Below are 20,506 nucleotides of genomic sequence, written 5' to 3'. Positions count from 1 at the left end.
TATGTATGTCAATGGGAAATAATGTCCTTGAATGACATATTCAGCATTTGGAAACCTCATGCCTGGGATTATACTGGCTGAGCCTCCCACATCATCAGGCAAGTGCTTGAATAAACAGATGGGCTTTGTACAAGTGCCCTGAGAGCCAGGGAACACGATTAGGTTTCAATTCAAGGGAAGTAAACCTCTTGGAAAATACTGTTCGTGTGGTTTGCTCCCTCTTCAACGGATTTTTAAGCCTCGGGCTCATTCATGGGAGCCCTTTAGCCAATCTCAAACTCCTAGGATGGTAAACTCGGTGAGAGGTAATGCAAATCGTTATTAGTAACATGATCGCGCGGGTTTACATTTGAAGAGAGACAGTGGAGGACCACACCCTCCCCGCTCCACACACACAGGCACATGCAGTCCTGTCTCCATCATCCCAACACATCACTGGAGTCCTTCCCTAAAGTCGAAAACTGGATTCTAGAATAGCCCTGTCAATTTGTGATGGACCAACCCACCAAGGTAAGAGGTTTGAATCCAGCATGTGAGAATGTCTTTACCTATTCTAAGATAAATGACTCCCAGGGACCAGGCTGCATGTAGCTGGCAGCTTCTTCAATGTTGTTGTACATTTACAACAGGCATTTATTTTAGGTCATTAAAATGATCAATAGTTGATATTTCTCTGGGCCCCTATGGAAAGCAAGTAGTGTAATACCCAAAGCCACGAAGCATCCGAGAGGCAAGAAAAGTTGGGAAGATGGCTCTATACAGGGACATTAACTTCATAGCCAATCGGGTACTAGTGATGATTATAAAATATAAAATCCGGAGTAATGTGGGGGAAAAAGAGAGGAGATAGAACTTAATGTTTCACTCAAGTTCTGTTCTGAAACAGGACACAAAAAGGATACTGCACCATTTGGTATTAATTATTCTGGTTCATGCACATGGATAATTATTTCTACAGCATTTAAGATCTCTTTAAAACAAACGGAGTTTGCACATACACACCCACCTTTTAAATTAAGCCTTTTAACCCCTTTTCCAGAGCCTTGAGGAAACTGCTGATGGATTGTCTCAAGGGCAGCACTCTGGGAGTAAATGTGGATTGTAGGCTAAAAAATGTTACTGGCCCCTAAAACTTGTATAAACAAATTAACGAAAAGGACATTACAGCATTGAGGGTATAAACAAGACAACTCTTGACTTTAACTTGTAGATTTGTTTTTAATGTTCAAGAATAAATTTTACTCCCAGAAGATTCCACTGTTCTCTCTCTTCCCAAATTTCTCCTCCTCCGTTCCTCCTGTTGTCTTAATGTCAGACCCACAATTCAGTTGCCCAGTTTGAACTCATTGCATGAATCCTTATATTGGAATTTCCTGTGAGGCCATACTTGAGTGAGGAACTTCTGATCCTAAAGGATCAATGTTTCTGGACTCCTAGGAATCATTCACTTAAAGTGTTTCACCTAACTGACGCTGTGTGCCCACAGCGATAAGAAAGCAGTATCTGGGCTTCCCTGGGGGCGCAGTGGTTGAGAGTCTGCCTGCCGATGCAGGGGACACGGGTTCGTGCCCCGGTCCGGGAAGATCCCACATGCCGCAGAGCAGCTGGGCCTGTGAGCCATGGCCGCTGAGCCTGCGCGCCCAGAGCCTGTGCTCCGCAATGGGAGAGGCCACAGCAGTGAGAGGCCCGCGTACCGCAAAAAAAAAAAAAAAAAAAAAAAAGGCAGTATCACATTGCATAATTACCTGGTGAATTTGGGCGACTCTAGAAAATTCAATGGCTTCCTTTACCCTGCACCTTCCTGGTCTGACTTGTGGATGCCCTTAGGTTCCCTGTAATAAGCTGGCCAAGTCAGACTTCCTGCAGACTTTCAGTACCTCATACCCTGCAGAACTGCTAAAGCTTGCTTCAAACCAATGCACAAACTGAAGGCAACGGAGGCCGTTCTTGCCCAGCCACACCCCATCATTAATCAGCTTGCGATGGAGAAACAGCGCAACTAGATCTCCTGAGTGGACAGGATCCGAGGCCCAGCTCTCAAAACTATCTGTAAACATCTGGAGCATTACGCCCCTAAAGCAAGAAGCTAGCTCTAGTCTGGGCACTTCAGACAAAGGATAGCGCTGCCATCGGGAGACATCCCCGCAAAGTCACTCAAGTGTCCACGTGTTAGCCCTGTCTTCACAGGCTCACGCTCTCTCATCCTGGTCCTGGTTCCCACCCTCCCCTCCCACTGCCTTGGCCTCCATCACCACCATCATCATCACTTCACTCCTGCCTGGTCCCTCTCCTATTATCACCTTTCCCCTCTGGAGTGAAACAGAAGGACACTTTCCTTGCCTCTTCCTGCCAGCAGCATCTTGGAGATGCTGCTGTCTTTTTTTTTTTTTTTTTAATGAAGGGTGATGTTGGATAGAGAAACATGTCTGAAGCCTATGCAGTTAAACTAAGATTTCAGATCACTTTTGTGTCAGGATATAACGTGAAAATCTTCCTCTCACTCATACTATACAAGGTTCTCTACTCATATAGATATTAGACTCAGTTTATGGCCAGGCTTAAATCCTAGCACTTAATTTCATCCCCTATTCATTCACTAACAAGCCTTTATTGAGTGTCTACAATGTATTAACAAGAAGTAGGAATAATAGTTAATATGTATAAAGCACTTACTACACGCTAGTGTTTTATATGGAAAGTCTCATGTAAGGTAAGCACTCCCCTAGTTGTCATAACATTTGATTAAATGAGATGGTTTGTAGGTACAAGTACAGAGCTATGTAACATATACGTGTGTAATTCCTTTGTAACTGTTCTCTCCCCCATTTCCGTCCCGCCCCTGCCTATTCTTCTCATCACGCTTACTACATTATTTCATCCTTAACAGAGTTTTTCTGGAAAAATGGATGCTTATTAGATGTCGGCTGGCCATTCAGCTTCAGGACTACAAGTGGAAAGACACAGAAAACCTCAAGACTCTAAGATCCCTGAGGGCAAGCAGATGTCTCTCTTTTCCCCAACCCCAATGCCCTGGCATAGTGCCTGACACATACTCGATAGGCACACGCTAAATATTTGTTACACAAATCAATTCCATGATGTGCTAAGTATCACGTCTCATCATAATCCTGAGCATTTAATAATATTTGCTGACTGGGCCATTCTGGTGCCCCACGTGCCACTGAAAGATGCGAAACAAAATTCGGGGTCAATTCAAGGTTCCACAATGAGTAAATAAAGTTTGAAATGGGACTTAAGCCAGGGTTTAAATTAGCAAAAATTGATGCTCTTTGATGTGAATTGATCTATTCAACACAGTCTAACCACAGAAGGCAAAGTTTCTCCTCCACACAGAGTTCTTTCTGAGATTTTTAAAGTGGAGCAAAACCGGTGGGTACATTTCCACCTCCACCATCTAAAACTAGCTCGTTTTCACTGCATTCTCAAAGTTTACCCATTTTTCCCTCCTCTTAGCCACTCCTTTCTCCATTCTAGTTTGTTTATTGGATTCACTTGGGGTGGGGAGTGGAGGCAGGAGTTTGTAAACTTTCCATTTCTCCCCAGGCAAAGGGTGACACAATGTAATTGGGGGGCCTGCTGAGATAAGTACCAGAACAAGAGTTAACGGATAAATATTAGGGTCATGACATCTGGTGAAATCTATTAAGTGACTGTGAAATACAGTAACAACCTGACATGGCCACGTCAGTGGGAGTTTCTCGGGGCATCTACATCAAGCAGGCCCTAGAAATCATTTTGATTATGAGACAACACATTTGGCAGCAGGAGATGGCTTTAATTTCTAAGCTTAGAGCTTAAAACTGTTCAGTTTACTAAATCCACCATCTAGAGTCTATTAAAGGTGGATCTCGAATGATGACTGAAGACCTCCTGGTATTTTAATTACACTCAACACACTGGCCCTTGGGCAGCTGATAAAACTGAAGTCAGACAATCAGAAGTACCTTATTTACAAAAAATAACTCCCCAAGTTGAATTCCTTGTATTTGATGAAGTCGGGGGAGGGGCGGCACCATTTTTGAAATGATTTCATGCCAAACTTCTGGATATTTTTAGGTTGTAAGACAAAGGCATGGTTATACCCCAACAGCCCAACAAAAAGTGTAGCACTGCATGAATACCACGCTGTTCATGAGTATTATCTTCTACTTACAGTCCACTATTCATTAGAAAGTGATCCATTCACTGAGATCATTCAACGAACACTGTATGGACTGGGAAGAATAGGGTCATGGGATATGAAGTAGAATATGACCTGGTGCCTTGTCTCCTTCAAAGAGCTTCCCATCAGGAAGTGGGGGCAGAGGGCATGACTGATGATTACTGCCCGAACCTTCCCAGCACGATGGTGCGAAGCTAGGGGTGTGCGTGTTGTGGATCGAAAACACAGGTGTGTCGTAAATCAGCACCAAGGTTTTTTTTTTGGTTTTTTTTGTGGTACGCGGGCCTCTCACTGTTGTGGCCTCTCCCGTTGCGGAGCACAGGCTCCGGACACGCAGGCTCAGCGGCCATGGCTCACGGGCCCAGCCGCTCCGCGGCATGTGGGATCTTCCCGGACTGGGCCATGAACCCGTGTCCCCTGCATTGGCAGGCGGACTCTCAACCACTGCGCCACCAGGGAAGCCCAGCATGGAGTTTTTAAAAACAGTATAACAAGGAGGGCTAACACTGCACTATTGGTTTTCAAAGTGCTCATTCTTCCTTCTGCTTTATACTAGAGAAACATCAAAATGACATTACAGGGGCTTAACCTCCCTAGATCTGTTACTGGAAGAAAATTACAACATAATTAGAAAACCTCTGACAAAGTATTTTATTTCTCATCGGTTTTCCAATTCTAATCAATTCATAGCACTGACTACAGTCAAAGAGTACATTCAAACTTGCAAACTGTTTACAAGCAGCGTTAGGTAAGACAACGGAAATCCTACTGCATCCAAAAAACCTGAAATGATCTCATATTTAATAATTACCCTTTCTTTTCCTTCCCTTCCTCCTGCTGGAGAAACTTCCTGCTGCTTCTCTACACTGGTGTAGAATTACTTCTGTCTGAGCCTAGATATTAATCATCTCCACTTACATACTTGCCTGTGGTGGGTCCATTCAGAGTCCCCCGTGTGCACCATCCCCACCTACACCAAAGTGAAAAAAAATTATTGTCCGCTTATTTCTTTGTTCCCCTGACTTACAACTCATTCTGACCTCTTCTCAGCATCAGGGATTATGTTTATTTTTGTAGCTAAACCTTGGTCAGACCAACAGCAACATTAAAAAAAAAAAAAACAAACTCAGATGTCTACCTTTTATTCCCTATTGATATGGAAAGGGGACTTTTGCGGTGAGTTTTCATGACATGTCTGCCTGTTAAAAACACTAGCATCGACATATATACACTACCTAATGTAAAACAGATAGCTAGTGGGAAGCAGCAGCATAGCACAGGGAGATCAGCTCAGTGCTTTGTGATGACCTAGCCGGGTGGGATGGGGAGGTGGGAGGGAGGCTCCAGAGGGAGGGGATATGGGGACGTATGTATACATATGGCTGATTCACTTTGGTATACGACAGGAACTAACACAGTATTGCGAAGCAATTACACTTCAATAAAGATCTATAAAAAAAAACCCCAACAACAGCAATAATGACAATTCTACCACCACCTCCACCTGCCTGACCACATGTCTTCCTGGAGGCTAGCCAGATACTGGCAGTTTCCTAGGAAACCACATTATACCACACAGCAATACCACATCAATTCAGAACCCTCCACCTAGCTCAACTCGGGCTCTGGCATCCTATGAGCTGACCTCTTTGCTATAATCAGGAGCACACACGGACTTAGAATATAACAAAAGCAACTCCTGGATGTTGTGGGTTGATCAAGAATCTCAGAGACACTTAAAAATATAAATGCACTGAATAAAACAGACCCAAACCTCCAAGCATCCCACGTGTAATATAGTCACAAACATCCTGTGGAGGTTCTGGCTCAGAATAGAAGAGTCCTGGTTTTAATTAGCTACTAAAATGGAGGACTGACTTTAAAAAGTACAAACGTGTGATTTCTTTTTTCGCTTTGACTTTCAAGAATGATCTTACGCATTCAGTCCAAACCAGAGAGTTGTAACTCTTAGTGACTTTCTCTCTCAGTTATCCTGGGGGAGTCTTCCTGCCCTCCTCGGCCGCCATGCCTGTTTTAACGGACAAGCCATGTAGCATAACACAACAGTGCTGCGAATGTTAGTAACCTTAGCAGGTGCACGCAACTCTCACGGAAAGCACACATTTCCTTGTCACTATTAATCATGTGAAGTGTTGACAGTGTGGGATAACATCGTGTATGTTGACCCTGGGGAGGGAGGTCGGGGGAGAGATGGGGCAGCTCTAAATTGCTGAGTGACTGTGTTTATAGACATCGCACCTTGCAGGAAAGATTTCGTTTCTGATGCACAAATCAACCGAAGGATTCTGATCTAGGCCTGAAAACACAATCTCAGGTCTAAAAAAATGGGGCAAGGCCAATGAAGGCATATGGTTCAAGTTGCCTGATTTTATACACTTGGTATACACTAAAATTTGACTGCATAGGTCAAATTTTCCCAGAAATGTGAAATCATGCCCTTCTGAGCTCAAAACTTGTGGCTAATCATCGCTCGTCCCAATATCCATTCTCCTCACTTTTCTTAGAAGTAGAAACCTTGATTCTGAATGGACATCTCTCCGCCCAGCTGAAAGGCTTATCTTCATCATCCCTTGCAGCTAGGTGTACTGAGATTCAATTCTAGCTGACATGAAGTCAACAAAAATGTGGTATGATACCTCTTGCAAGTATCTTTGGAAAAGGTGGCCTTTCTTTTCCCTTCCTTCTTCCTGGAATGCTAATGTAAAGGCTGGAGCTTAAGCAGCCATTCTGTACATGAGAGATACACAAAGGATGGCAAAACAGAAAAGATAGGATTGGGTCCCCGTGCCTGGGTAGCTGCCATATCTGTCCTGGAATCCTACCTCCCAACCCCTTTTATGTGAGAGAAAAATAAATGTCTAATATTCTTAGCCTTTGTGTATGTGTGTTGGGGGGATGGCATGGAACTGCACCTAATCCTGTTACAAAAAGACCTCAGAGGTCATAATAGACTTCATTTTACAGGTAAGGAAACTAATGATTAAAGATCAACATTGATAAGTGTCTCAATCAGGGAAGCAGTGTTGGCAAATTAATTACACTTCTGTTTAATCTTCTACTTCTAAAGATAGATGATGGAAGTTCTATTTTATGTGCCCATCGGTATCTGTTAAATGAGAGTAGTTTTACATTTCACATGTATCTGGATTTCTGAACCTCCAAGGTTTTCCAAGTGGCACATCTAATCCCAAATCACACATACTCAAGGAATAAGATATTAAACAATACAAAATGTAAAGAGAGGGCTTCCCTGGTGGCGCAGTGGTTAAGAATCCACCTGCCAATGCAGGGGGCACGGGTTTGAGCCCTGGTCCGGGAAGATCCCACATGCCGCGGTGCAACTAGGCCCGTGCGCCACAACTACTGAGCCTGCGCACAATTACTGAGCCCGCCTGCCACAACTACTGAAGCCCGCGTGCCTAGAGCCCGTGCTCCGCAACAAGAGAAGCCACCGCAATGAAAAGCCCACACGCTGCAACGAAGAGTAGCCCCTGCTCTCCACAACTAGAGAGCGCCCGCGTGCAGCAACGAAGACCCAATGCAGCCCAAAATAAATAAATAAACTTTAAAAAAAATGTAAAGAGGCATAGGAATGAATAGACTTGAGAAATTCTTTCCTGTTTTGTTCATTAACTGGCACGTCTTAATCTGCATCTTAGTACATAAATCTATAAACTTATATTAATTTGCACTGATGTTTTAGAGAGGGCTAAATGAAGATTTTCAAATTTGGGGGATGAGTCAGTATCTGAAATGTTAAAAAAGTATCTTTATTTCAGATGCAGACATAGAGAATGGACTTGAGGACCCGGGGAGGGGGAAGGGTAAGCTGGGACAAAGTGAGAGAGTGGCATGGACATATATGCACTACCAAACGTAAGGTAGATAGCTAGTGGGAAGCAGCCGCATAGCACAGGGAGATCAGCTCGGTGCTTTGTGACCACCTAGAGGGGTGGGATAGGGAGGGTGGGAGGGAGACGCAAGAGGGAGGAGATATGGGGATATATGTTTATGTATAGCTGATTCACTTTGTTATACAGCTACTAACAGTTCTGTTATACAGAAACTAACACACCATTGTAAAGCAATTATACTGCAATAAAGATGTTAAAAAAATAAAGTACAGTTTATGCTGGAGATGAGAGGCTTCCCTAATTTGAGAGAATATTAGGACAGGCCCTAAAAATTCTGTCTTTAATGGCATCCATGAGGCCCACAGCCTCAGATTAGTGCTGAATCACTAGCTCCTTTGGGGAATAAGAAGGTGAATATTTGTTGGGACCAAGGGGTTTATGTAGCTATTGTGCTGGACTCTATGAGCTTGACTGCTTTTTATGCATCTTACACAAAGTGAAACAATAAAGTCTTTTTGAAAGTTAAAAAAAAAGTATATTTATTTCAATATGCTTGCAAGACAATGAATACACTGTAGCTGCAAAACACACTCCCAGGTGCTTTTACAGAATAACCCTCTGAAACTAACGGCTATTACTAAACTGACAAAACTCAGTACATTCAATTAATGAGAAAAAATAAACTAACTGCTTTTACCTGGGGAAGCCGCATACCCCCAGCCTACAATCTTCACTTCTACAAATCACGCTGCGGTCATTAAAAATAGAAGGAAGCTTTCCCCCTTTATGTTACAGTAATTTCAAATTGTCTACCTAGTCTTCTAAAGCTCCTCTTATTTTAAAATATTCAAAACAAAAATTGTAACAGAGGGATGGGCAATATGTGGTTTCCCCTATTCTGCTCCACCTCCAGTAATATCTCTGCCTACTCCCAAGGACAAATAAACCCAATATCCAACAGAGTTCTTTTGTCCCCTAGATATGGCCCCAAAGTTTGGAAGAACAATGTGCATCCTTGCAAATAAAAGGCATGCGCCATGGAGCAGCAGAGTCAGTCTTGCACTGCGCGATCAATTTTACTTACTTGGTGAATGCCCATAGGTGGGGTTAACCTCTAACATTTGGGTGCATCTACTGTTTCACTCTTGGCTTCTCAGCAACTACAGACATTTAAAGATGTACAAAAGGGCGTAAGTCTTCAGTAACCTCCACCCTCCACAAGCATCTCTGATAATCTCCAACGTCTGCTTAAATTCTAGCTTACCTTAAAGATAAACTGCCCTTCTTTATTTCATTCCACCAGGACTGAATCCTTTACTGGAGACTATTTGCTTTGGAAAATGAGTTTTCCCTTCTTCTGCAAAGGATGACTGCCGTGTATAATGGTCTCCGAAATGCTAACGGAAACCAAGAAATCGCCTGTCATGAACTATGAGGCTATTAGTTATGAACAGCAATATTGATATTTACCTTCTGACTTGTCATGCTGGAGGGCAAAGCAGAAAAAACCTGGATTTCCCTGACTTCTGTGCCAAGATAAAGAAACCATCTGCATCTCACCTCTTCTACTTTTTTAGACAGGGAAATAATGTCAGTGGTGATAATGGTGTCGTAATTGCCATTCAAAGCACTTTCACGTGATTATTTGACTTGCTCCTTGCAGGAATCCTGCACGAGGTGGGTATTATGAATACTATAATGTCCAGAAGAGAGAACGGATGCAGAAGGTTAAATGATATGCTCCAGGCAACCCAGATGGAGAAGAGCGGGGCTGCTGCTTCCACAGTCAAGTTCCGGAAGAGCCGTTCTTACCACGTTTATCACTTACCCGACCCCTCTACCCGCGCCGGACACAGTTTTTAAATGCAACTGGTTTTCATTTGGGTCCGCTCTTTTCTTCACTAATAACCATCAAAGCTCTGAAAGGTACAGCTCTATTAAAGAACAGAAGCTGCTGAAACTGCTTTCCTATTGGTTTTATAAAGTTTCAAGAGCAAACATTAAAAACTGAGTAACAAAGCAAACATTAAAAACTGAGTAATGTCCTAAAAAGAACGAGCACACAAAGATGGTCTTAAGAAAAGTTGAGACAGCCATGAGAGAAGAAATACGTTTTTTTCCAGATGTCTAGGTTATCACCAAAACTAATATTTGTAATGTAGAACTAAAATATTTTTGTTTTTTTCTGACCTAAAAATAAAATGTGCTCATATTGAGAAATACAGAAACTTAAAAAATATAAAAATTGCTCATAACCCCACCAACCTGATATATCCATTATTTACATTTTGATTATTTTTGGTATGTATACGCATATATAGTGTGTATATATAATATACATAATGTATATACATATTTAAAGCTCACATTTACCTATGTATATTTACAGAATTAGAATAATTCTGAATACACAGTTTTAAATTCTACTTTCTTTCACTGAACACTATGTAATCCGAATTACAGGATGCAATCAACTATTTTTTAAAACTAAAGACCAAATAAAACTGGAAAAACCCTACAGTACAGTTTGCAACTAATTGTCGAAAGCCCTTGATAAGTAATTTTGGCATATAAATTAATGGAGCTAAGTCTTAATCAGCAAGTACTGACTGAATCCAAAGCAGCTGGAATCTTTCAGAGAGGCAGGCTTGGGGATGTGATGGCAGGTAAGGCAGAGTCCCTGATGCTGGGAGCTTACATTCTACAGTCTCAGAAATCAGGGAAATACTGCAAATTTGAGTGAACTGGGCTTGATTTGCGTTCACACCACCTGGAAAGAATGGTTTTGCAAAGCAAATGAATGGTATAAACTATAAGAACAACACTCACTCACAAGAAGGAACCATAATCACTGTAAAAGTATCCAACTGCACACAAATATTTTGTTAATTACAAATGAATGTCACTCAGGCACCTATATATGCTAAATACGAGCTAATACGGGAACTAAACAGGACGGCGTTACATTCCTTTTATGCTTCTGACTTTCTCTAAGCACGTGTGAATACGAGAGGATGTGCTGCACCAAAAACGCTTATGATCTTTGCAGATGTTAATATTTCTAATTAACACGAGTCCCATTTCAGCTGGTCAGGTAAGAGGAAACGTGATAGCAAAAGATATACAATATGCTGATCTGCTCTTCAAAGCACCGATATTTAAACTGAAGTGACAGAAGTGTTTTAATTTGGTTTAATCCCAGGTGTCTAAAGAGGTCCCAGAAATTTACACATTTCTTTGACTCCTTTCCCTGCTGGACCACGTGATATTGCAAAATTTCTGTAATATAATGACTGTCTGATTAAATCCAGGGCAGGCCAGATTCAGTAGCCAGTTATCTCTACATAATATTGTTGATACAGATTTTCTTAAATCACATTTTCTTAAAGTCAACCAGTCAAGGCATTTGGCAAACCTGACCTACTTCTCTTTTATAAAACTGGAAGGAATATTAGAAAAACAGAAAGTTGAGCATCTCAATGAATGCCGAGAAGAAGGCTGTGCTTTGGAAGAAAGGTTGGCATGGAGCCTGGATCTTCCCACGTCCCTGGCCTCCTCAGAGCCAGGGCCATACCAGTGAGACAGAAGAGAAAGGCAATTAAGAGAAGCAGAAGGTACGGAGAGAAAGAAGAGAATGAAAAAGAAGTTGAGAGAGAATGAGAGAGAAACTCACAGGTGGAAGAGATGGGTGAGCTAGGAAGAAACTGCAAAGGGGTAAATCCCTCCAACACAGAAATGCAGTAACTCCATTGAGTCCATCATACATACATTTAGCCCCGGACCTGCCCATTTGGAGAAAGTGGATTCCATTTGGCAATGGCTGGCAGTAATTGTCATTTCTGAGATGCTGAGGGCCCACGTATGCAACCCATTCACTCTTTTATGGTAGCATTTAATAGCCAAGACTCTGAAAATGTGGCTGGCGTACAGTGGAGAAGGTAGGGATGAGAGCGTTCTATGGCAGGAAGGGGGCATGTGATATGATGTTGGACAAGAGGCCCAAGTGGATGTCCTGGTCTTGCCACCTAAGCCACTTCTGTTTAAGGCTCAATCTAGTCCTGGAAATCTGCAACCATCACTTGTATTCTTATATCCACTACGGCTTGACAGTACAGCTCTACTTACAGATGATCCGGCCACCACTTAAAAAGGATCTAACATTACTTGTTTGTGCCTTGGTTTTTCCATTTATACAACTGTTATTTGATTTTCTATCTGCCTCATGGGAATGTTGATGTGCACCAGCAAAGGCAATTATTATCAACAGGTAAGTGAAAGGTAAATGACAAAGAGAACTTTTGATCAGTCCTACCCGCATTTCTGGGTAGATGAATCCAGCCCATTCCGGGAGGCGGTTTGGAAGCCACTTCTTCATGAGGTTAATGGCAACATACCCAGGTTAGGCCTGCTCATCCCCTCTCTGTCCATATGAACTTTGTAGCGCTCTTCCTATTGCTGATAACAACCTAGTTACACATCGACATGTAATATCAGTGTTTGTCTACAAACAGACAACACTGCACATGAAGCACAATGACGTAAACCATGTGATAACATCGAAATGACACTTGAACAATGTAGCAATCACTCGCTAAACAAATTCCTTAGAAGTTGCTCTGCACCTAGAAGACACCGTAAGCTATTAGGGCGGGGGGCAGGGGGAAAAAAAAAAAAAAGACCGTATCCCTGTTAAAAAGGAGTTTACGGACCAGTTGGAAAAAGTACGGCTCACACATAACAAGATGAGAGGACAAAATCATATTCGGTTAAGTGCCAAACTGCAGAGTACAGTCAATTAGCAAGGTAGAAGGTGTATGAGAAGAAACAGTAGCTTAACAACTTTTCTTACTATAAAACCATAGTGCAAGTCGGCTTAAACATCAAATCTGGTTTCCCACAACTGATTAACCTGAAAATGGTTTAGCACAACACTAATCCTTTAACAATCTATAAATGCCTCCTATAATAAGTTCCACAGAGCCCTTCCTTGGATTCATAGTGATGAGGCACCTCTAGCACGTTCTTCGATGCTTGTTTTAATGAGCACCTCTGGACCTTAATGAAATATCACAGGTCCAAGTGAGCATCAATTAAAGAGAAAACGTCTCAAGAGGTATAAATGGCAATGCATCAACCATGGCACGCTACCGCGGGTTAGCGGTATTGGAAGGATGCTGTGAGCAAGCAGCTTGAAATAGTTCAAGCTACTTGCTTAGGAATGTGCCCTAAAGATGAGCGGCTCCCACCTCTGTCTGACGTGGAGATAAGCCGCTGCATGGGATAAAAGGAGGACACCCCAGCACACAAATATTATGGGAATACTGCTGAAGAAGAAACTCTGAAAGAAGAGAAATACATCTGTTCCGCATAGAATACCTTTGGTGAAACCTGCGTGTTTTCTTCTATTTTTCCAAGGCAAAGAGCAGAGCAGAGCATTAGCCAGAACCCCTGAAAACTGCCGAATTTTGCAGAAATGCAAACAGCCTGACGGCCTGCGTGGCAGCAGTGAGCCCTGCTAACTCTGCTTCCCGAGAACACTTCTTGGGCGGGCAGAGAAAAGGCACCCACTCTCCCACATACCTGGCGACACGGCAGAAATGCCACAGAGGACAGAGGATGAGAAAAGCTGATCAAGCCAGGACAGCTCCCCGCCCCCAGTAAACAGAGCCCAGATGTGCTCAGACCCCAACACCACATCAGAAGAACACCAAGGAGAAAGGGGTACTAAGGAAAGCTCCTGGATTATCAAGAAGGCAGGAGGACGTGGAAAGGATACATTATTGCCCAGGTTCAACTTCTCTGATTCCCATGACTAAGCCATCTTCAACAGAAAACTCTCCCCCCCCACCCCAAGCACTTTAAGAACTACAGCCCTGGGCTTCCCTGGTGGCGCGGTGGTTGAGAGTCCGCCTGCCGATGCAGGGGACGCGGGTTCGTGCGCAGGTCCGGGAAGATCCCACGTGCCGCGGAGCGGCTGGGCCCGTGAGCCATGGCCGCTGAGCCTGCGCGTCCGGAGCCTGTGCTCCGCAACGGGAGAGGCCGCAGCAGTGCGAGGCGCGCGTACCGGAAAAAAAAAAAAAGAACTACAGCCCTGCTGCTTAGGGTCCAAAGGAAATATATGCAGGAAAAGTGTCTCTAAGGACACAGCTGTCAAAGATTCTGCAATTCCTTTATCTACTACAGATGCTAACGTGTATCCGCAGCCCACCAAATGTCCCTCGTGCCTGGTTACAAAAATAGGAGAATTTAAAAATTCTTTATTCTTCATTCTCTCACCCTGATGATCACGGCAGTTTCTGGGGAGGAACCCTTTATTCGATTTTGGATCCTGAGAAATGCTGGGCAGTATGAACTCCTTGTGATTTGTAAATAAATGCTGCGTAAATTCCCCCGATAATGTTTGTATCTTTTTTTTTTCCTGTTTATTGCCCTCCTATGATTGTGAATAATTTAAGGACTCTCTCTAACCCCGGTTTAGCCATCTGTGCCCTATTCTGATATGGGTCGGCCTCACTCATATTAGACCAACATTGATTCGAGAATCAAAATCGTTCAAGCTACTTGCTTAGGAAAATACACTCCCTTGTGAATATATTCCACGGCCTCTATGTTTCCTTCTGCTACAAGAGAAAAGACTGACTAGGGAAAGAAAAAAAAAAAAAAGAAGCCTGACCAAAATGGACTCTCTGTCCAATTAGCTACAGGGTTTCCAACAGGGTTTTTACTTCAGACACTGTGCAATTTAATGCTCTCCACAACCCCTGGGCACTGGTGTTTCCTGCCTCCGCAGCACGGCTGCCTGCAGGACGGCACATGGAACGCTAATAGCACACTTATTATTAGATTTTCTGCATGGTTACATAAGCCTACAAAAGGGGAAAATGTAAATGATTCCGGAAGATATTCTTCATGTGGTTCTCATGAAATCTTTAATATCTTAAGACTTAGAAAGAACCCTCCTGGCAAGATACAATCAATTTTCATGCTTCATTAGGAAAAAAAAGTCCTTTTAGTAATGTCAAGGAAATGGCTATAGACAAAAGAGGAAAAAATTACACCCTGGACAGAACAAAACCCCAAGGCACTTTGGACTAAATCCTTCCTTCGTGCCCACAGCATATTGGAAATGAAAAGGAATATTCGCTTGGGGTCTGTGGGGATTGTATTTGGACTAGTCTGTCTACCCACAGGATTTCACTTAATCCAGCGTAACTCGTTATCGATTGGCCCATTTTTTATGAATCTGAATAGACTGTAGGTTAAACCGACCACCGTGTGCCCTCCAAAAAAAAATAACCCACATCGCAGCGACATGAAGGAAACAGCCAACGTAGCGCTTGTGGATGAGGAGGGGCTGGAGGGAGACCCCCATACACTGAGTTTCTTCAAAGGTAAACAAATCACACCAGTGTATTACTTTCCTTTTAATTTAAAAACTATAGCTCTTCCAGACACTTTCCCTTTATTTATTAAAAACCAAGGATACCAAAACACATTTTTTTTTGCGGTACGCGGGCCTCTCACTGCTACGGCCTCTCCCGTTGCGGCGCACAGGCTACGGACGCGCAGGCTCAGCGGCAATGGCTCACGGGCCCAGCCGCTCCGCGGCATGTGGGATCTTCCCGGACCGGGGCACGAACCCGTGTCCCCTGCATCGGCAGGTGGACTCTCAACCACTGCGCCACCAGGGAAGCCCCCAAAATACATCTTTTAAGAATGCCATGCACATTATGTTTTCTACCACTTGAATAACTGTTGGCAAACTCTGAATTCCGCCCTCCCCCCCCTTTTTGTTTATACCAGATATTGACACCAAATTCTACTTTTTGGTCTCAAAATAACCTGTCTTTAGAATTGTTCAGTTTAAAAGCATTGTCGGGCTTCCCTGGGCTACTACTACTTCCTCTGGGCTACTAGGCTTCCCTGCTGGCCTCTCACACACACACACTCCCTGCCCACTGCATGCTGTGTGCTGCTACACAGGCCACTCTCCTTCCTTCTGCCCATCCATGACGGCCTTAGACTTGGAAGCTCAGGTTCAATTCCCCTCCTGCCCATGCATTACTTGCCCACTCCTGCCTAGAAGCTCTGACTATTTACTGCCCACACCCCTCTGCTGGCTTGTGCTAACTCGGATGGCGCTTTGTGTCACGACAGCAAAATACCTTAAATTTACGTATCACTTTATCACTCACAAGGGTCACATACGTCATTCCCTCTAATATCCATAGCAATCCTTTAAGATTGGCATTAGGCCCATTGTCCAGATCAGTAAACTGAGGGTCAGAGAGGTTACATCTCATGGTCATAGAACATGTAACTTGTGGAGCCAAGACTGGACTCCTAATCTCCTGAGCCTATGAGCATTGCTCTTTCCATTATACTACTGGGCCCTCCTATCAACCTATTATTAGGATGCTATTTGCTTGGAATAAGTATGTGTTTTATCTTTCACAATGTATGTGATTTGGAAGAATGCCCTCCCATCAAATATATTTCTTTGTGTCCTCCACGACATAATGCACCACAAGCACACAGTAGGGACTCATTCATTCATTTGGTCAGTTTATCAATGCCTGTATACTAAACACCTACTTTGTGCTAGCCAGGCACTGTGGTAGGTATTAGGGAAACAAAGACCAGAAAAACGAAGACTCCACATCTTATTGGGAGTCAGGCATATGTAGAGGTCAGTATAGTGAAGGTTAATAGAAGGCTCTAACACAGGCCTCTATGAGATGCTGGTAGGAAAGAAGGCAGCAGCAACTCACTGCCCACATGTATATGGGCAGATAAAGGTGGGTCATTTCTGAAGATCTCCTCAAAATGGAGCTTCAAAGGATATACTTAATAATTGGCTTAGGAAGTAAGGAAAGAGGGAGGAAGGGAAAATAAGAAAGAAGGAACAAAGTCAGAAAATACAGGAGGGCCAGCATGGACAGTGCATGTCGGCCTGGTGGGGGGGCGCGGAATGTTTCTGCTTTCCGAAGGCATGCATTGGTCAAGCTGTAGGATTTCTGCCAAGCAGGGCATGTATTTCTGACTTCGTTCAGGATGCAATCCAGTTGTCCATCACGGACTCGTGAGCACCCCCCGATAGGCCCAGATTGTGTGCACAGTGCAATGGGGCCCTGGGAACAAGGCATTAGGCTCTCCCCTCCTTAGAAGAGAGGCCGGAGGAGGAGACAAATGCAGGGACCTTTACACTCCAAGCCCAAGGGACAGAGACTCCATGTCTCATCTGTTCACAAACTTTCAATGGGTGCCCACTGCATGCCAGGTGGACTAACAGTACGATAAAGCTAAGCCTAACAGTCCTTAAATATTATGAGGCAGCAGGCACTGTGCCCTCGTTCCAGGCTTATTCAGAAGCTTGACTCTGGTCTGACAGCCCTGCAAGTCCCTGCGCCTGGATCTCTGTGTTTGGGCTCTTGCAGGGAGAGAGTAAGGAATCCACGTGATGTTTTTTTAAAGGCTTCTCTACCTGAAAATGCCAGACACATTTCAGATGTCAAATCTAATGCGACGCTCGGGGTGGGTGACTGATCCATGTTGAGGGCTCTAAGTGGGTGTAGAAGCCTGTCTGGCGGATTGCCTTTTCTGCACATGCGCATTCCAGCGTTCACAGGCTCGTAGGCCATAAATAGCTCTTAGGGGAGTGTGAGATTACATCACAGACTCGAGAGGGACTTGTTACCTGCAATCAATGAATGCTTGACACTCTTCTCCCTAAAAGGGGACTCTGCTGAATGAACGGCCGCTAGACTCAGCCTGACCCCTTCAAAACCATCACTCGTGAGCATTGTTAGGGGTTGAACTGTGCCCCCCTTAAATTCATATGTTGAAGTGCTGACCCCTAGTATCTCAGAATGGGACTGTATTCGGAATTAGGGTTGTTGCGCATGTAATTGGTTAAAAAGGGGTCAGACCGGAGAGGGGTGGGCCCCTGATCCAGTGTGGCTGGTGTCCTTATAAAAAGGGGAAGTCTGGAGTTAAGCTGCCATAAGCCAAGGAACAGAGAGGCCTGAAACAGATCCTTCCCCAGCACCCTCAGAGGGAGCGTGGCCCTGACACCACCTTGATTTGGGATTTCTAGTCTCCAGGGCTGTGAGAGAATACATTTCCGTTGTTGAAGCCACTCAGTTTGCGGTTCTCTGTTATAGCACCCCTGGCAAACTAATACAGGCGTATGATGTCCTCTGTGTGTGAAGGAATGACTTTATCATCTAGCGACTGGGATTCAGTTGTCATGCAATAACAGCGCCACTGAAGTCCTCTCAGCTTATATCGTGCCTATGCACCCAAACCACAGAATTCTTACTGAACGCTAAAGACAGGTGTGTTATATTATACGGTGACCTGAGCTGTCGCTCTTCCAGAATGGACAACTCTATCACCCAGGTTATCCACACTGGGCACTACAAAGCAATCCACAATTTCTCAGGTAGGTACCAAAGAGGTATTCAATCTAAGAGCCACTAAGATATTCAATATAAGAGCCACTGACATTTCTGTGTTGATACATGTCTACACTTTAAAACACTGAGTTTTAAACACAGTGCTTTACAACATTGAGTCATACAGAACGGAAGTTTATTCAAAATAGATCAAACAGCCTGAATTAAGTCTTCACTCATTGATAACTGGCTATTATTAGTAATTTTACCCATTATGGAACTAAGAATTCCCTTGGAAGTTTCTGCTTTTTCTGGAAATAGGATTAGCTGAGAAAATTAATAATGCAAGGAAGCTAGGCGGTAAGGGTGGGTTAGGATGAGAGGACAGGATGTTTAACTATAGAACTATACATTTAAAAAAATCCACACCTCTTTTATAGCAGCTTTCTGATTTCCATTCCTCCATGGCCTCCAGGGAAGGTGCTGACTTTCAATGTTTGTGACCATAACCCATGTAGAGACGGAGGCTGGCTTTCCATGATGTGTGTCCCATTTAAAGGAAACATAAATCTGACACCAGGAAGAGCTAGCGTCAAGATTTTGGGTCTTGGCCAGCATTTTCGGAGGAGGCATGGAGAGCAGGGGTGGATGGGAGGGTGGGGTTTAGGGTGAACCACTCTATGGTGCCAGGCACAGGAAGACGTCCTAAAGAGCCCTTTTACACCTCTCTTCCCCGAGCTGCAGTTCACGTGGCAACTGCTCATCTGGCCTCCCACCTCACCTTACTCTTAGAGGGCCCCCCGGCTGGTCTCATGCCCCTTCACCACTGGCCACTGCATTTCTCTTGAGGGGCACTTTGGCCTAACCTCAGCGTAATCATTCACCTTTCTGATCTCACAACAAAGAGCAGGCTAGACAAGCAGAGAACTAGTCCTCAGATGGGGAGGGGGGGGGACTGCAGATGTGTATGATATGTAATTTTTTCCTTTTATTCGCGGCACATTCCATATTAATGCACGTGGAACTGGGAGGACGCCTACTTAGGAACACTTCGTCATACCAAACTTATTTCCACTTGAGCTCTTTATGCTACTAAATGCACTTTTCAATTATATGTCCTTTTCTTTTTCCAAACTATAAAATTTAGTCTTTCACTTAATGGGAGAGGCAGTAAGGCTTAGTACTCATAGTAAATGCTCAATATATTTCATCCATTATTGATGACAATTAATACTGGATTTATACCCCAATAATTCACCACTTATTAAGACATAATTCTTAAAATATAAGTTGCCCACACACACTTTCTTGTTTATGGTCATTAGATCATCCCGCTAATAGCTTTGCCTGAACAACAGTCATTTAACATCGAAGTGCCAGGTGCTTCACTAGGAACCTGGAGACAGAGATGTGGCTAAGATGCCATCACTCCTGTCCCCCATGGACGACAGGGTTGGTACACAAGGAAATTTGAGCTGGGGCTCTCTTTTCGCCAACAAGGTAAAGGCCAGTGTGCTACCATATACAGAAGAGAGTAACCTGCTTTTGAAAGGTTACGAATGCAATGCCAACTACAGTATACTGCACTTTACTATCATGAACTTGGGTCAAAAAAGGGATTCTCGGGCTTCCCTGGTGGCACAGTGGTTGAGAGTCCGCCTGCCGATGCAGGGGACACGGGTTCGTGCCCCAGTCCGGGAAGATCCCACATGCCACGGAGCGGCTGGGCCCGTGAGTCATGGCCGCTGAGCCTGCACGTCCGGAGCCTGTGCTCCGCAACGGGAGAGGCCACAACAGTGAGAGGCCCGCGTACCGCAAAAAAAAAAAAAAAAAAAAAAGGAATTCTCCATTTAAAGGGAAAACCTGGGGCAACTTCGCTAATCTGTGAACAGAAAGTTAGTCAATGCCACTTTATACCTACAATTTTCAAATGGTCATGCCAAGGTTACACGAAGTATGTGGACCGTATTCTCTCTGTACTCTGTCTTAAATTCTATTTTGTACTTCCAGGTAATTCAAGGGACCCATGGACCCCACTGCAATTTATATAA

The 20,506-nt window shown here is 43.9% G+C and overlaps 1 protein-coding gene across 15 annotated transcripts in view; it reads right to left on the bottom strand.

Moving 5' to 3' along the window:
* Positions 1 to 20,506, bottom strand: part of ATXN1 (ataxin 1) — a 399,420-nt gene that overhangs the window by 47,246 nt on the left and 331,668 nt on the right. Inside the window, exon 8 of one of the 15 annotated variants that reach the window (XM_060163628.1) lies at positions 5,102 to 5,153. The exons of 13 other annotated variants lie outside the window; for them this stretch is intronic. The gene's annotated coding sequence lies outside the window, so the exon portion shown is untranslated. The remainder of the gene's footprint in view (positions 1 to 5,101; positions 5,154 to 20,506) is intronic. One more of the 15 variants, XM_060163632.1, reaches the window with a different exon arrangement.

The sequence above is a fragment of the Lagenorhynchus albirostris genome, chromosome 10, assembly GCF_949774975.1.
Source record: "Lagenorhynchus albirostris chromosome 10, mLagAlb1.1, whole genome shotgun sequence".
NCBI classification, from domain to species: Eukaryota; Metazoa; Chordata; class Mammalia; order Artiodactyla; family Delphinidae; genus Lagenorhynchus; species Lagenorhynchus albirostris.
Note: the sequence above shows the minus strand (reverse complement) of the source record. Positions and strands in the feature narration are given on the sequence as shown.